Below are 18,883 nucleotides of genomic sequence, written 5' to 3' on the forward strand. Positions count from 1 at the left end.
TCGAGCCGTCACCCCGGGAGGAAGTAGCCGCAGAACGGGCTTCCGAACCCAGAGATCGGGCACTGGATCTGGTGGGTGAGGAAGGAGATAGGGACTCGCCCGTCTCCATTCCCTCCGCCAGATCCAACTGCGAACCCCACGAATGTAGCTGCATTGAGAGAGCCCTCCGGGAGCGAAGCGTACGCAGTGGGAGGCGCTCGCAATGCGGGCAGCCAGCCCCCTCAAGAGCCGACTCTGCGTGCCTCGCTCCCAAGCAAACCACGCACAGGCTGTGTGTATCCCCATTCGTGATGTAACGTGGGCAGGGAGGAACACACAACCTATAACGTGGCTTGCACTCGCCCTTTGCATGCTTTGTCTTAGCGTGAGCTTTAGACATAGCTGCTTATAGACTTTTCTCTCACAATAGTCAGACAACAATAAATATGACTGACACACACAGAGCGCTTCACTAAATGACAGAAAGCTGATGCTGGCTCAGCCGCACGTGCTTTTATAGCTTCCTGGTCATGATGTCACCTGCCCGTGACGTCCCGCTCAGCTATCGGACTGATTTCACATGTGATTCAGAGCGTGGTCACAGAAGACGTTCCCTTAGCATTTTCCGACGCAGCTCGAGTTCCTGAAGAGGAACATAGCAAACTCTTTCTGCCATAATACAAAATTACTCTGCAATATCGCTGCAGTACTGTAACATCAAGTATGTCACAACTTGTTTGCTTGCAGTTCTTACAACTGAACCGTTCCGGTTGACAGAATGTCAAGATTCTTCACTCTTTCTAACACATTCACACAAACACTGACACACACACACACACAAATCTTTCTTCCAGGGTACAAAGACAGTTTAATAAATGGAGATGGCAAAAAAGGCAAAAGCAATTTCACTGTAAAGAGGAAAGAACAACATTGCCAAAGTTCTCCAGAGTGCAGTGCTTTAATTTTAAAACAAACCCAAACTTGTATAGTGTCAAGATAAATTTGCACACGTCTGAACATGTCTGCATGAAACAACCTTTCAACCCTGCTGCATCAGCACTGCTTCATGTGTGTCGCATGCAATGGATGACAGGCGGATGGATTGAGGGCGAATGGGGTTTTAAGGCTTCTCGCCCTCAAATGTCAAAAAGCACATTTATGATACACTCACTCCAGTAAAGCTCTCTCCAAGGAACGAAAGCAAGAGATATCAGTGCTCAGGCAAGGCTGGTGGAACACAAAAGAGGTTCCAATAAGATGGATAATGAAAAGTCCTTCCATCCATGTGACATCTCCGAATGAAGTGATGGCTTGAACGTAACGCTGCAGAAACATCTGGGTTGGTAATGAGGTAAAGAAGAGACATGTCCACAGAAATTGAAGTGGAACCTAAGGTTTAAGAACCAGTATGTCTTTGAATAAATGAAGATGTGGAGGACACAGTAAAGTAAGCCATCCCTTACCAAAAAGTAGTATACTTCAAGTTTATTTTAGTAAGTATACTTCAGTAAAGTTCAAGTATATTTTTAAGTATACTTTATGTAGTAAGTATACAAATATCAGTGTACTAGTAGTATACTTGTAAGTGTACTATTTCAATACTCCTTGGGACTAAATTGGCCCACTTTCTAGTATATAAAAGTATAATTTTAAGTATACTTAAAGTATGACCGTAGTAAACTTTGAGTACACAACTAGTTTACATCAAAATGTTTAGTTTGTACTGCAACTATACTAAAAGTGAACGTATAGGTATACTGATAGTTTACTAATTAAATACTTGTAGTAGCATTTTTAGTACACTTTGAAGTATAGTCTCAGTAAACTACTAGTTTAGTCGTTTTATACTGCAAGTATACTCGTAAGTTTTCTTTAAGTGAACTTTACATCATATTTTAAGTATACTACTATGTCCCTATTTAGGTATTTATTTGTATATATTTTGTTACATGAATATCTGAACATAGAAAAAACATCAAAAGCACAGGGAATCTGATTATAAACAAAAAAATGTATTCTAGCTTCATGCATTCTTTTTTTAAACACTTGAATGTCGATAAGTTTCATAAATAAAAAATAAACAACATTTTGAACAAAAAGCTGAAAAAAGACTATGAATTGGATTCAGAATGATAATCAAAATGTAGATAAAGTCGATCAACACCCCAAAGCTTGACAGTCATTATTACCTCTTCATTGGTCGACATTTTATTCCATAACGTTACACAGTTTTGATGCTGTTTTATGTCTGATGATCGTGCTAGATTACATGTGGAAGCATCTGTTGTTTCGGTTTAAAGTATACTTTCCTATTTTTAGTTTAAAAGAAGTATACTAATAGCACACTTGAATAAACTTATTTTTTGTAAGGGATATCTCTCAGGCAGCAACAACAAGGATTAGTTTCTAAGAAAAAAATGCATTTTATTCTCAATATTCTGCAGAAAAATGGTGCCCAAGTCTCTTGTGCAAACTGTTGACCCTCCTTTTTTGGCTCTATGACTGGGTAAATATACTCATTAACTCCAGTCCACAGACTCCCAATACATGTTTCAGTCACACCTGCACATTTGTCTTATTTATATATGCATGGCACACTGCCAAAGAACATCTCTCTGTCAAACCAATGATCAGATGCGATAACAGCAATGCATCATTTTATGATGCTTTTTTAAATTAAGCAACATACAACTAGTGAAATGCATTCTTGATGATCCATTTCGAAGATGGCTGTCAATATATGTAAACACTGAAAAGCTACCTGAAAGATTCAGGTAAAGTTTAAAGAGGTCAATTAGGTCATAACCTACTGTTTTTTTTTCTTTTTGCAATATTTTTAGCAGCAGAGCTTTAAAAGGGGATGCATTTTACAGCAATTTCTTAGAAAGGGCTTTAGTATGCTGACAGTGTGATATGCTTGTTAAGACTGTGCTCTCTAAGAGGGTTTTTAAAAACATCTGGATACTCCAGTATGTTTTTATTCTTTTGTGTTCCATTTATCTCTTGGGCACGGTCCTAAACCAGCATTATCATACAGGGCTTCATCAAGGGCAACTAGTTTTTCAGACAACCCATCAACTAGCCCAGGGATAATCACAGTCCTCGGGGTCAAATTCATACATGTCACAAGGTCATCAGTGATCCACTGCTACAAGTTTGGATTTTTTGAGAATTAGAATTTTGCTGCTTTCTCTGCATAGCAATTAAACATATAATGATGCATATAATGAATACCATTATAATGAAATAAAAGATCTACACTGCAGGCTTTTCGATTATAATAATGTGAGAGGGGCCATTCCTACAGGGCACATTCTTGCATTCCTTTGGCTCTAAAGCTCTGATGTTAGTCTAGGAACGCATGCACCAGATGGGCATTTGAGAGCATTTGACTGTTTTTCGCTTGGTAAAGCACGGTTACTAGGGTTGGGTAAAAATATAAATTTCTCGATTTTAATCAATTCTCACTTTTACGAAATGTTGTTGATTCTTAAATCCCAAGAATCGATTAGTCTGGTCTGTTTTCAGTTAATAAACGGAACACTATAGTGTGCCTCAAATTCAATAAATCAAATTTAAAAAAATCCCGATGTGCTTTGTTACTTTGGATATGAAACAATGTCTCAGGTTTAAAATTCTGTCCATCTTTTTCAACATTCAAAAAATAAATACCATTTCAGCACTGTGGAGTGACAGATAGCTGTACCTCCTAAGTTCAAGAGAAGTGGCAGCTTCTCAAAATAACAACAACAAAATATTGCTGATTTAAAGGGGTCATGACATGAGAAATCAAATTTGCCTCGATCTTTTGGCATATATAAGGTCTTTGTACCTCCTCATTATAAACAAAGCATTTATTTAATCAAACTCCAAAAACGTCTCGTTTTGGATCCGAGGGGCAAGGTGACGTCATCCGGGTGCAGTCATTTGCATAAACACTGCAGTGTTTCCCACAGCCTTACACTCTATTTGTGGCGGCACTCCCCCGCCCCCACATATAAATATGCAAATTCATTTTCTGCCAGCAGGAGGCGCTTTTAGAGCGGGAGAGATAGACGTTTCTTTGTTTGCTTGCATTTATTGTGAATAAATATGATAAAAATTAAATATTATAAATTAAATATAATATTACTGAAAAATCTTGAAAATTAAATGAATTAATTAAGGCACATTTTAAAACCAAACAATGATTAAGTAACATGAAGTCATTTTATTACACCGCATTATCTAAAAGTTTCTAAAAAATTGACACAAAATTTCAGTATCTCTGGTCTAGTTGATTTTGAGAAGTTGGAATGGAATGTAGTTTTGCACATTGCTAGTCAATTTGGAGCTTGGCTGTCTCCTCCTAGATTATCAAGACTTGAGTGTTCCCTCTCGCAAATCCTCCTGGAGGAGGAACATTTTGTGGAATCTGTCAGGTGTAACCGCCACTGAGGAAGAAAGCCGCTCTAACGTTCTGCCTCACAGATGACTGTCACCTAAAGGGTAAACAAAACGCAAGATGCCTGCGCTCTGGTGGGACTCGTGACTTATCAATACCATCAGTCAAGTGCCATGTGCATCACTGTGCATTATCTCTCCTACCAAAGCTCTTTGGCCCGACAGATGTGACAGGTTTCAAGCTCTCTGCCCTCACGTGCATGCACTATGTAAAACAACATATCTGTTAGCCAACAGTTTAGTGATATCATGTCATTTCCAGATACCTAAATTTGATAATCTGCTGCTGACCAACCGCATTTGATGCCTCGGGTTTGATCAATAGCTAATGCAATCTGAAACACTATCCATCATACTGATTAATGCCAACTGAAATCATAATACCATTATCGTTATCTGCCTCACCACCAATCCCAACTGACTCTACATGAAATAATGAGTGGCGAAATGATTAATAGGGAAGAAATGGAAAGTAAAAAGTTGACTGGGTTCTGGCAGGCAGGAGAAAATTAGTGTGATGCAGTCAACACATAGTTAACGAGACTAGTGCAGCCACAGGACCAAAAGATTGAAAAGTAGAGAAATGACCAAGGTTTGAGTAATTGTCCCAATCTGTGCCTGAAGCCCAATATGGCTAACAGGTTGAATTTTTATGGAAGAGTCCAGTAGCTGTACCTCCTAAGTTCAAGAGAAGTGGCAGCTTCTCAAAATAACAACAACAAAATATTGCTGATTTAAAGGGGTCATGACATGAGAAATCAAATTTGCCTCGATCTTTTGGCATATATAAGGTCTTTGTACCTCCTCATTATAAACAAAGCATTTATTTAATCAAACTCCAAAAACGTCTCGTTTTGGATCCGAGGGGCAAGGTGACGTCATCCGGGTGCAGTCATTTGCATAAACACTGCAGTGTTTCCCACAGCCTTACACTCTATTTGTGGCGGCACTCCCCCGCCCCCACATATAAATATGCAAATTCATTTTCTGCCAGCAGGAGGCGCTTTTAGAGCGGGAGAGATAGACGTTTCTTTGTTTGCTTGCATTTATTGTGAATAAATATGATTTACAAGTTTGAAATAATATTACTGAAAAATCTTGAAAATTAAATGAATTAATTAAGGCACATTTTAAAACCAAACAATGATTAAGTAACATGAAGTCATTTTATTACACCGCATTATCTAAAAGTTTCTAAAAAATTGACACAAAATTTCAGTATCTCTGGTCTAGTTGATTTTGAGAAGTTGGAATGGAATGTAGTTTTGCACATTGCTAGTCAATTTGGAGCTTGGCTGTCTCCTCCTAGATTATCAAGACTTGAGTGTTCCCTCTCGCAAATCCTCCTGGAGGAGGAACATTTTGTGGAATCTGTCAGGTGTAACCGCCACTGAGGAAGAAAGCCGCTCTAACGTTCTGCCTCACAGATGACTGTCACCTAAAGGGTAAACAAAACGCAAGATGCCTGCGCTCTGGTGGGACTCGTGACTTATCAATACCATCAGTCAAGTGCCATGTGCATCACTGTGCATTATCTCTCCTACCAAAGCTCTTTGGCCCGACAGATGTGACAGGTTTCAAGCTCTCTGCCCTCACGTGCATGCACTATGTAAAACAACATATCTGTTAGCCAACAGTTTAGTGATATCATGTCATTTCCAGATACCTAAATTTGATAATCTGCTGCTGACCAACCGCATTTGATGCCTCGGGTTTGATCAATAGCTAATGCAATCTGAAACACTATCCATCATACTGATTAATGCCAACTGAAATCATAATACCATTATCGTTATCTGCCTCACCACCAATCCCAACTGACTCTACATGAAATAATGAGTGGCGAAATGATTAATAGGGAAGAAATGGAAAGTAAAAAGTTGACTGGGTTCTGGCAGGCAGGAGAAAATTAGTGTGATGCAGTCAACACATAGTTAACGAGACTAGTGCAGCCACAGGACCAAAAGATTGAAAAGTAGAGAAATGACCAAGGTTTGAGTAATTGTCCCAATCTGTGCCTGAAGCCCAATATGGCTAACAGGTTGAATTTTTATGGAAGAGTCCAGGTCATTATATGCTTGTGAGCAGGCAGCCACCAAAAAGTCTGTGAAGAAGATAAGCAGTTAAGCTATCGGGAGAATGTGAGGCTGTGACCTGGATTTTTTCGACCTAAAATTAATTCCGTCCTTATCTTTGACTTTGCAAGTCTTCTGTTTTCCCTTTTGTCTCTTCAACTTCCAAGTTCAGCTGTCAATAAAAAATTGAACAAAGAAAAAAAGGACTTGTTTAATAAAAGCATGTTCCCTTCAAACTGGCCTTATCAAACACAGTTTATCGATATTCATTTGATGCAGTTTTGACTACGAATCAAATGAAGTCCAAGTACCCTTGAAGCTACTTAATGAACATTATATGCATGCTAAAATGTGTGACAGCTACCTTTAGAAGATGAGAAGTGTTGGCCACTGAAGTGTAAATCCTATGTACTGGCAGGGAGCAAATTACCATATTTTATTTCTTTTGGAAATTAAAGAATCTAAACTAGCTGAACTAATAAATGTGTCTTCTTATCATAAAGAAGTCTTCACAGGTGAATTGCACTGAATTTTCTTGCACATACATAAGATATTTGCATGTTAAGTGGTCTTTATTAATTTCACAAATACATTAAATAGATGCAAATAAGATTTTCATTGGCTACAGCTCTTTAGGTGCATGAGCTGAATCAGTGAGTCATGAGTGCTCTAGGCTAACTTTCATTTCTCCTTTCACATATCTGTCTACTCACTGCTTGTACTAGTGAGTGACAAGCTCTTGACTGACCCCAGTAGAGTCTTCTTGCCATTAAAAAGGCTCACCTAGTTTACCTCCTGTCAGAATTGATTAACCCCAGCTTTACTTTTCCTTTTTGGTTATGCGGCTGAAGGGACAGTGATTTATGCTCAAGCTGGCATCTCTAACACAATCACACTAAAGTAAACCAATCTATGTTACTGTATGCTAATAGTTTGGGTTATGATTTGTCTTCAAAACCATTGTTTCTTTTGTCTTGTGTTTCTGAAAATGTGTAATAATAAACAAACAAAGCACTGTCAAGTTTTACAGGTAAATTGTATCATTCTCCTAAAGTGAAGCAGTATTGGGGGAAATCTGCCAAAAAATAATAATATGACCATTCTGACCCATGCTCGTATTCTAGTCAGATACAACCAGGCCAGGTCTGACATGAGACAACACATAACTTTGACCATCTAGCTGGCATGTTCTCCTTTGTGTTTTCCTCCTGCATGCTGACCACATGCAAATTTCAGTGGGGATTGTCAAATAATCCTACTTCAGAGGTGTAAAAACTGCTGAGTCATCTAGGAATACCAAATACTAAGGATTTGGAGAGCTCAGACACATTTTTCTGTGTTAGAAAAAAGGCAGTGCTTTTCTTCAGCCATCCCAGTTTGACGTGTAAATCTGGATTTTTCACTTCTTTCCAGCATAGCCGCCCACTAAAAAAAGAGGCTCTGAGCTCCAAGCACTTGAAAGATTGAAGTAATGGTAAAAAGTCTGTTTAGAGACAGTCACAGTTAAGAAGTCATCTGGTTATATGCCTCGCTCTGCCTATGTGATATTGAAAACAAGGTGTAAAGGGTAGGGCAAGGTTAATAGCAAAACCCTGCAACTCCACGGTAGATGAGTCATGGCTCATTTAGATTAAAACAGGTGGTCAAATGTCAGAGAGTCGAAGAGGGTATAACATTCTAGAATAACATTGCCTCCCTCCAACCTTATGAATAAATAAATATATAAAAATTAATTCAATTTTAATATGCAAATGTCAGTTGCCTGAAAAAGGACAAGCAGCTTTGATATCTTGGGGACAGAAGCCAGTTTTAAAAGTTAGGAATAATGGATGGTTGTGACAAACAACAGCACAAACTAATAATTCCTCGAAGTAACTTTAATCACTTTGGCACCATTCCTTTAAAGTGAAATGCTAATGTAAAGCATTAATCTTTCCTTGAAGTTAGTGGAACTAAAGCTAGAGAGAAAGAGAGCGAGAGAGAGAGAGAGCAGACACAAACTGATGCCCACTTCTCTCAGTTTTGCAGAAGTGCTGAAAGTGGGTTTATTTCCTTGCTTTGAGCACTGCATTTGGAGCTATAATTTTAACTCAGGCCTTCGCCGAGCTCACAGGCTAGCTGAAAATGGCTCCCTTGAGGGAGGAGTCTTCTGGAGCTCACAGACCTTCAGCTTTCAGCACTTAACCTGTCATGTTTCTTATCTACTACTGCCCTCATTACCATGGCCTTGCCAAGATATCTGGGCTATGGTCTTCACAACTTTAATGTGGATTTCAATCTGTTCCAGGCCATTTCACATCTGTACGCCTTGTCTCTCAAGGGTTGGGATATACACCAAAAGCAATGCTATATGAGTTAATTTCTTCTACTGTTCAACCTTTAGCATAAACTATTTATATAAAAAGGTTTAAACATATTTTCAGTTTTTCTAAAGACATAGTTTATTTAAATAAAATAAAATAAAGGCATAGTCAACTCAACTACCACAGTGCTGCTGCAACAAGCCAGAAAGCCACAGGTAAGGCCTGCTGGAGATGAGCATCTCTCCTCGGCAAGCAGATGTGCAAACTGTCGCAAATGAAACTCAACGTTCTGCATCACATACTGGAGCTCAACACACAGTCAGTTTTCTTATAAGGGGTGAACACTAAATTCTGTCACCAATGCTGTTGTCGCTTTCTTTCTTATTGCAGCCTTTGATCTTGAAATTAGCTGACAATAAATAAAATGCAGGACATTTGTTGCATTCAGTGATGTGAACTCTATTGAATTTATATTTGTTTTGCAGAGAGACATTTATGTGGCCAGGTCTTTCTCCTATTAACATGTGTATGTCTCGCTTAATTTCACTCTCTTTCTTGAACATCCTGTTGTCAAATTATGTTATGATTCTCCCTAAAAATGTATTGAATCATGCCGAATGTTTTGTCAGTGTGTATCATGAGGTTACCTTCTAGTTCCAAACCCACATTGTTTTCTTTCTTCTGTAAAATGCAGATGTCGTGAAAGAAAGAATAAAATCATGCAGCTGTAATCCATGTGAATGGGAACAAGGCCTTTTGAGCTCTATAAATTACCTTTAATTACCACTGAAGTACTTTGCAGTCTATATTCCAAGTCCTACAATTTTGTGAAGAAAAAAAAAATGAAATGTGAATAGTTTTTTCGATGAACATCTCCAAACCCCCCACCAAACTCTCATGTAATGCACATGCACTGAAATGGCATGGAATGATAATGTATGTGGACCTGAGCTCGAATTTTTCCAATCTCTGTCAATTTTACACTTTCCTATCATAAATAAATAAATCTCACTTTCGTCAAACATGGCGTCTTAAAACACATGCATTGCAGCGCTGATAGTAAACATAATTAGTTTTAACATGTCTAATGATCATTCACAATGAAACTTACTTGACTTGCAAGTGTGAATGAGATTCTTTTTTTTTTTAAAACCTGCAAAGAGGAAGAATTTAACATTTCCATTCTGTTCCTCACAAAACGTTATAACATTAGCATGAATATCAGAAAAGAAAAGAAAAAGAAAAAAATTTGGCACAACATCCATCCATTTTCCAAACCTCTTGTCCTATAGGGTTAGATGGGTGGATGGCCATTTAGAAGGACATCATTATGATTAAATAATGACAGAATTTTTATTTTGGGGTAAATATTCCTTTAACAGTTTTGATGCAAGCTGCAATATTTTTTATAAACACCGTGTAAATGCAGGACCTCCAGTAGCTACATGATACAAGTGTATTCATTCATACCCAAGGCGCTTGTTTGCGCACTAAACCCCCCTTTTCTCTCTCTCTCGCTCTCTTTTAATAAACAGTCAGACGTCTTCCACCCATTTGAAAGCAAGCTCACTTGCATTAGAAACCGGTTGCATAAACGCGTTACTGTTGAGCTCATAAATAAAGTAACTCCATGAAGACCATAGGCTATCTATTGACTGAAATGATTTGTCACAATATGAAAACCAGCAGACGGAGCAAACTACAGAAAACGCACGCGCAATCCAAGTGTTATCTCTGACACTCTGGGATCCGATCGATCGAATACAGCTTAGCTGTATTTTCTTTTATTATTTATTTATTTTGAACACTGAATTTATTCGTTGGAATATTACAATATTTAAGAATATTTAAGTTCCGAATACGACGACAGTAGCACATTCCTTCTCAGATAATACATTGGAATTTTGTATGGAAATAATCTTGAAGAATCCTAAAATGTAGTAAGTTTTCATTCAAGGTTATACGCTACTACAAGAGTAATCAATTTGCCATCACATTTTCCATTAATAAAATAGACGACTATAAAACGCACAACTCATAGTTACACGTTGACTTTTACCTCAGTAAAACAAAAGCTTTATGTCGCATCATCAGTATTTCAACAGTGTGAATAAATTAGCTACCGATCGACAGCGTGACTAAAATTGATCTTAATAAATGGGGGAAAGCAATATTTTAAGTGATATCATCTCAAAGTAACAGTCGTCAGTCTTGCCCGTGATAAGCTCTCGCTCCTGGTCAGGTTCACCTCAGTGTATCTGTAGTCTGCTGTGGCGAAAAGAGACCTGTTAAACCTTAAAACAAATGTCGTGCTCCTCTGAAAAACACACTTACTCGTGAATAAAACACTGCGGGATTTTACGAAGACATGTCTTTAACAGCGTTTCCCTGTCTTTATATCTATATGACACGCATCATTCAGTCATTATTACATGAAATGTACCTCACCAGAGATAAATCCTTGTTTTCTTCCGACGGACTTCAGACACTTTCTGAGCTCTGGCAGCTGATTTCTCCCTCTGTCTTTCCACTTATTTTCCAGTGAATTCTTTCATGTCCAATGGGTGAATTTTGAAGTATTTGCCTCAGATGCTGAAATGAGGGTAGTGGGGGAGCGCTAGTAACGTTGGAAAGCCTGCCCTCCTCAAACGAACCTTCCCGCCCCCTCCTTCCCTCACTCGCAGATGGGTGCTGGATGGCGACAAATTTCCCGCTCGGAGGAGGGTTCGAATACATCGCCGCGGATCGTTTCCAGACGCTTAAATGAAGGCTACGGTGACCCTTTGGAAGAGAATCACCAATTAAAGTAATAGTTTAGTCAACATTATGTTATTATCTTACAAGACATAAGAAACCCCAGATTATTTTGAAGAATCTTTAGGCAGCTCTTTTCCATTCACAATTCTTTGTTCAAAACACACACACACGTGCCAAAAGTCCAAAGTGGAGGCAAGTCTTGTCATTGATTAATGAGTTATATTTCACTTCAGAAGAAAAGTAGTCTACAAATAAAAAGTAGCCTACAAATTGTAGGCGATGTTGCTCACTACCTTTATGGTATATTACAGTATTTAAAGGGGTCATATGATGCGATTTCAAGTTGTCCTTTCTCTTTGGAGTGTTACAAGCTGATTGTGCATTGTGGCTTGTGTACTGCAAACACATTCCAGCTTCCTCACCGTGTCTGTCACACGACTCTGTTCCCCTTTCGGGCTTGAACTGATGGTAAAACTAATGACATTATTTACTGTCTTTACATTTATTTTGAAAGATGAAGCTCGCGATTATGGTAAGGGGCATTACATTTCCGACAAGTGCTTGCGGTGTTCGGCCAATCACAATGCACTGGGTCAGCTGGCCAATCAGAGCAGACTGCGCTTGTCGGAAGGAGGGACTTTGTAGAAAACTAAGCGTTTGAGAGAGGCGGGGCATAGAGGACCTACAATAATGTACAGTATTTGAAAAATAATGTGTTTTTTTAACATTAAAGCATGTCAACATATTCTGTTACACCAAATACACAAAATAATGATCTTTAAAAAAGCATCATATGACCCCTTTAAGAATATTTAGGTTCCGAATATGATGACAGTAGCACATTGGAATTTTGTATGAAAATAATCTTGAAGAATCCTAAAATGTAGTAAGTTTTCATTCAAGGTTATGCATTACTACAAGAGTAATCAATTTTCCTTCACATTTTCCATAAGTAAAACAGACCACTATAAAAAAACACAACTCATAGTTATACGTTGACTTTTACCTCAGTAAAACAAAAGCTTTATGTCGCATCATCAGTATATTTCAAAAGTCTGAAAATGCACTTTTATGGTGCTTTTATTTATAAGATTTTTTAATGGGCAAAAATGTTTGCCCCTGAATGCAAGATGAGTCAGCAATACTTTTGTTTTGTTTACTGGAAGTCAAAGATATACATTTTACACAAATATCTGCTAGAGGAAAATCGGTATGTGGAACGCACTGTATGTGAAACAGTACACTACCATAGGGTTGGCCTCAAAGCTGAGGGAGGCAAACTAAAGCCACAATAAATTAATAAATAACGATGATTTCATAAGTTCTTTAAACAAGCGCAACAGCTTTTAGTTATTCACTATTTATATATTGTACACAGATTACTGATACAGACAATGCATTTGAACAAAGCTGTGCTACTGTTTTAAACCTAAAACCTTGTTTAGGAATGGGTTGGATCATGGAGCATGGTCCTCCTCATCTCGCTATTATGGTCTTTTTTTTATATAGCAGTAATTAGTTGGCGAGAGTTACATTAATTTATGCATTTATTTATTTATTTCCTGTGCAGTCAAAAAGCTCAAGCTTGTATGTCATTTGCAGAATGACTCACTCTCCCTCCCTCAGTGAAACTGCACCTGTTTAAAGCCATGAAGACATATTTGGTGCTTAATGCGAATATTTAACATATGCATCACCACACGGAATCTAAAAAAAAAAAAGAGTTGTCAGTTTTGGCATAATGTTTTCTCAAGGAGACAATGTACTGTACATCAGTCAGGGTCAGATAATCATTTGTAGAATCTGATTTAGACCATATGTTATATTGAAGTTATCAGCCAAAACAAGTATATTTTCTTGCAAAAGCCAATAAAACATTACAGTGAAAAACATTACAGTGAGGCCTAAATATCAGGGGAATTTCAACCAAAATTGAGCATCACCTCTGCCTGAGCACTTAAAGTGAATGTTCAGGGCACTGCTGTCTAATATTTACCTGTCAGATATCAACTAAATTTATAGTATATTGCTGGCTATAGTTGCTGTTCTTTTTGTTTAGTTCTAATGTGTTTTAAAATTAAATTGCAACTGTGTGCTGTGACTTCACAATAAACGGTATCCCTTTTATTTTTCAGTCCAGAAGTGGGCTACAGTACTTTACTTAATATAAATAACATTCATTAGATTCTGTAGGTAAATTACCAAAAATAAAGTGCAGCAAACAGTAAAAACCAATGTGTTTATGATTAAAATAATATGATAACAAATGCCAGATTGCAACATCAAGCAGCATAACACAGTGTTTTTTCAGCTAAAATGAATGATAGCGGATTGTGATATGGAAGCCTTTTTGTGTGTGGAAGTCTTGTATATATATATATATAGGTGTATATATATATATATATATATATATATATACAGTGGGTACGGAAAGTATTCAGACTTCAGACCCTCTTACATTTTTCACTCTTTTTTTTATTGCAGCCATTTGCTAAAATCATTTAAGTTAATTTTTTTTCCTCATTAATGTACACACAGCACCCCATATTGACAGAAAAACACAGAATTGTTGACATTTTTGCAGATTTATTAAAAAAGAAAAACTGAAATATCACATGGTCCTAAGTATTCAGACCCTTTGCTCAGTATTTAGTAGAAGCACCCTTTTGATCTAATACAGCCAAATACATTAATGAAAAAAAATAACTTAAATTATTTTAGCAAATGGCTGCAATATAACAAAGAGTGAAAAATTTAAGGGGGTCTGAATACTTTCCGTACCCACTGTATATAAATGACATTTAGAATCCGCCCATCTCCTGAAAGCTGGCTGACAGGGATATCGCATTTAAATACTGTACTCAAATGCTCCTGATGTTGAAGAACCTGTGCTTTGGCACACATCCCCACAAGGTGTCCTTGGTCCAGTCATGTATTTCTGAAGTGGCATTCAGCAGTAGCAGAAGTCTGAATAACCCCAACGAAATCAACATATTTTGCTTTTAGGCTTAAACATGGATGTCATTGACTACTGTGAGTGAGCTTATTCAGATGAGCAGAATTAGTACTATTTCCACAGGCTTCAACTCTCCCTGAATCACCAATATAATTAGGTTTGCAGTCCGCATAGAAAATGAAGTAACTAATCAGACGCCTTGCCCACACACTGCTAAGGCACAACAGCTGATAAGGAAAGATCCATAAGGAATCATAAGAAAATAATTATTACTTCCATTGTATTCATGTTAGAGGTCATTCTATGTTGTCTTTTAAAAAAAAAAATCTTTGCGCAGAAAGAATGGGATTAGCCAAAAAAAAATTGCACACCTTACCTCAGCTAAGATGTTTAAAATATTATTAGTGATCATTTATTTCTTTCTCTCTACAGTTATAATGAATGTAATATTGTACTTTATCATAATACAGGCTGTTGAATACTTGCTTATGATTGGTTGATGAACCCAAATGTTCTCAGACCTTTGATTGTGATGTTGGGGTGAACTCTGATGAGGATTCTTTACGTTCCTCACAGTCCTGGTCCCTCAAAAAAAGTGGCCACTCCATGTTGAGTATTAAGAAGTTTCTTAAGAGCACCAGAGGAGTCAGGAATGAAGAGGGGAGAGGAAAACTGTGTAACAACTCTTCATTGATTCAATCAAGAACATTCAGTTCTGAAGTTCTGAAAGCGCAGGGGAGAAAGTTTTCACTGATCAGGAGATTTATCATTGAAAAAAAACTTGCTTTGAAAGCTATAAAAGATAGTGGATATGTTTAGTACTTTTTCCCCCATTTTGTTTTTCTTTTGTCTTTCTTTTGTTTCCTTTTTCCTTTTGTTTTAAGAGTGAATTAAGAATAGGCAGCCTGAATTTAAATGGCTGTAGAAACAAAGGAAAAAGGGCTTTATTTTGCAGATTGTGCTCCCTTACACATAGTACTGCTGATAAAGTCGACTGGAAGAGAGAATGGGATGGTGAAGTTTTTTTTTTTTCTGAGTCAATAAACTAGTAACAGTTTGGAGTGGGAATACGTTTTCCAAAAATTTCACTCCTCTGTCTGTTGAGTTTTTAGAGGTCATTAAATGCCGCCTGTTAAAAATCAGAGCAACACTGTATATGAACATGTACACCTTGTGTTCATTACTGTATATGCTCCATTTATTTGAGTACAGATATTGGTTTTCTTGGAGGCTGTACTTGATGACTTGGGGGATTGTATTTTTTTTTTACTTTTACTTCCCTTTTATTGTTTTAATCATTTTAATGTTTTTGTTTTTCATTAGTCTTGTTGGTTTTTCTGATCTCTCTCTCTCTTGTGCATAAAAATGGCCAAAAAATAGATATATTCACAGTTCTGTCATGACAACTATCAGAGGGATTGGCATGGTAATGTACATGACAATGTAAATGTGTTGGTATTGGCGGAATAGATCTGTTACACTGCTGCTGCGGCAGAACAAGTACCGAGACTTGCTACTGCCAATACATCCACAACATGTGTGAGCATGTAAAAAATTCTGCTGCTACACTTATAACAGATATGAATAAACCCCATAGCATACATTATCACCCCATAGCAGATCTATACAGGTGGAGCTAGTACACCTTTGCACACTGTAGAAAGAGGCTACAAGATTCAGTTCGGGTCTCGTCCGCCTCTATTCAATGGGGTGTTTCCCACTGTGGTGGGCCCCGAGCAGGCTTTAGTCATGGAACAAGAAGTAGACACTTTCTAGGAGGCCATCGAGGTGGTCCCTCCTCTCGACAGAGAGTCCGGGTTCTACAGCCGGTACTTCATCGCTCCGAAGAAGGATGGGGGGTCACTTCCAATTCTAGATCTACATTTGTTGAACCGCTCAGTCATGCGACTCATGTTCAAAATGCTCACGATCAAACAGGGCGTGTCTCAAATCAGGTCTGAGGACTGGTTTGGGATGATAGATCTGAAAGACACATACTTCCACATATCTATCCTTCCTCAACACAGGAAGTTTCTGATGTTTGCTTTCGGGGGCAAAGTGTACCAATATCGGGTTCTTCCGTTTGGTTTGACACGCTCACCCTGCACTTTCACCAAGTCTATGGATGCTGCTCTGGCTCCCCTGCCACTCCAGGCAACCTGTTCTGCATGATCAAGGTCACGCGGCGATACTTACGGGCCTTAGACATGTGGAAGAAACTATGGTTCCTGTCACAGGGCCCTGTGTTGGGGGTTCCTTGTCGTTGTGTAACTCTAAGGATGCCTCCCTCATGGGCTGGGGAGCAGTCATGAGTGAACACTCCGCCCAAGGTCTGTGGGGAGGCCACCATCTCATGTGGCACACAATTTGCCTGGAGATGCTGGCCATTTCAGGCTCTGAAACACTTTCTCCCAGACCTGAGAGGTGTGCCCTCTCACCCCGCACTTTCACCAAGTGTGTGGATGCTGCTCTGGCTCCTCTGCGATTCCAGGGCATCTGCATACTCAACTACATCGACAATTGGTTGATATTAGCTTAGGTTGGGCTGGATGCCATGGTACAGACGTAGCCGAGGCTTAGGTCCCACTTAACTGCACGGTTGGTTCAGTTCTGGAGTAGAGGGTGACACGGGAGTGGATGTTCAAACCTCTCCCGTCCCACTCCCACAAAAAATCCCATCCCCTCCCAATCCCACGAAAAAACTGGGGGAAAATCCCGTTCCCGTCCCAATCCCAGAAGAATGACTTCCATTCCCTCCCACTCCCGTGTTGTGTTTTTTTTTGGCCGGAATCTGTCAGTTACAGTAAAAAATACAGTACAGATCACAGCATGCCCACTTTAGTTGAATAAAAATAAAAATTTTTTGTTCTTTTATTGAACTGAAAGCCAGCTTAAACAATGCACAGTGTGCATTGCACACACATTAAATTTCATGTAAATCATCCATGCTAACACACGTTTTCTATTTGAATATTTTTAATTTGAAAGTAGACATTTCACTCTCTATAAATATATTTATCATACATGGATTTTCAAAGTTTCTCCCTCAAGTTCACATGACCGAGACGGCAGAAAGTGCATCCTGTTTGCTTCAATTATTTGTTAATCTGAGTGCACACAAATAAACATAGAGTCTTTACAGATTCGAAAGATGTATTACATTTATCTGTATAACCAAAAATTACGGAGTATTTTAAGATCAAGTGAGCGCGCTACTGTTCAGCTCCACACTCCGCACAGACACTTCAATAGAGCACATTTCTCTAAGTTAACATTTGATTGAGCGGCCATATAAAGTTGTTACTACATACATCTTTCAGATGAAAATCCATATTTGAGGTCGATGAATGATAGGTGGGCGTTTGGATGTCCTGCCCGATGTACTATATTAGCACATAGACCAGCCATTAACGATCTGTCCATCACGGGCTCCGTACGTCATTCACTTAAGCAGCCACACCAAAGCAAACAGGAGGAGAGCATAAAGAGACAGGGCAACTTGAATTGAGTTCAAAATTAAAATATACAGTGTATAGTTTATTTATATAAAAGGTATATTTGTGTATAAAGTTGGGTATCATAGTGTTATTACGATTCCCAGTCCCGCCCGCTCCCGCTGACTTTCCTGTCCTGTCCCAATCATGTGATTAGTGGTGATTTTGTTTCCCATCCTGTGGGATTCCCGAAATAAATGTTCTATTTTGGAGTTCCTGCAAAAACGATTCTCTGCAGGTTTGACCCCTCCACCTTTAGAGTGTCATAGTTGCTTATCATGTCCCTTTGGGTGGTCAGTCATTGGGGGAAAAACCCCTTGGTACATCTTTCTTTTGTTCTGTGAGGCCATGAGAAGTATGGTACCACTCCAGACTCTCAGGTGCATCTGTCTTAGCTGTGCTCGCCATGATTTCACACTAGACAAGCTTTTGTCAGTATGGGGGCGTGGGCAGTCTCGTTCCCAAAGCGGAACTCTCCGATGCAGCGTGAATTCCCAAAGGGAAACATCCGAGGTTACGTATGTAACCATGGTTCCCCGAGGGAACGAGATGCTGCGTCTCGTTGCCATACTTCCTGCATCCCTGTGAGCGACTTGCTTCAGTTTATCAGAAGCTAACTTTGCTTGTTTCGGATCTGCTGTTAAGCTCTCTGGTGTCTACGTCACCCCGCCCGTGACGTCTCGCCATTCCGTTGGACTGATTTCACATGTGATTCAGAGCGTGGGCACACAGGAGCGTTCTCTGACCCTCGGGGAACCATGGTTACATACGTAACCTGGGACTCATGCTGACTAGACCTACGGCCTTCATGACAGGTTGATTTCTGATAATATTGACTTAGAAATCTCTAAGCTGTTGGGTCTTAAAGGGGGGATT

The 18,883-nt window shown here is 38.8% G+C and overlaps 1 protein-coding gene across 1 annotated transcript in view; it reads right to left on the reverse strand.

Annotated features, from left to right (window-relative positions):
- The window catches only part of gabra3 (gamma-aminobutyric acid type A receptor subunit alpha3), a 114,656-nt gene extending 103,257 nt beyond the window's left edge, over positions 1 to 11,399 (reverse strand). The window contains exon 1 of the mRNA XM_016267671.1: positions 11,249 to 11,399. The gene's annotated coding sequence lies outside the window, so the exon portion shown is untranslated. The remainder of the gene's footprint in view (positions 1 to 11,248) is intronic.
- Between the last annotated feature and the right edge of the window lie 7,484 nt (positions 11,400 to 18,883).

Source organism: Sinocyclocheilus grahami, unplaced genomic scaffold (genome assembly GCF_001515645.1).
Source record: "Sinocyclocheilus grahami isolate Dianchi unplaced genomic scaffold, SAMN03320097.WGS_v1.1 scaffold39.1, whole genome shotgun sequence".
Lineage (NCBI taxonomy): Eukaryota > Metazoa > Chordata > Actinopteri > Cypriniformes > Cyprinidae > Sinocyclocheilus > Sinocyclocheilus grahami.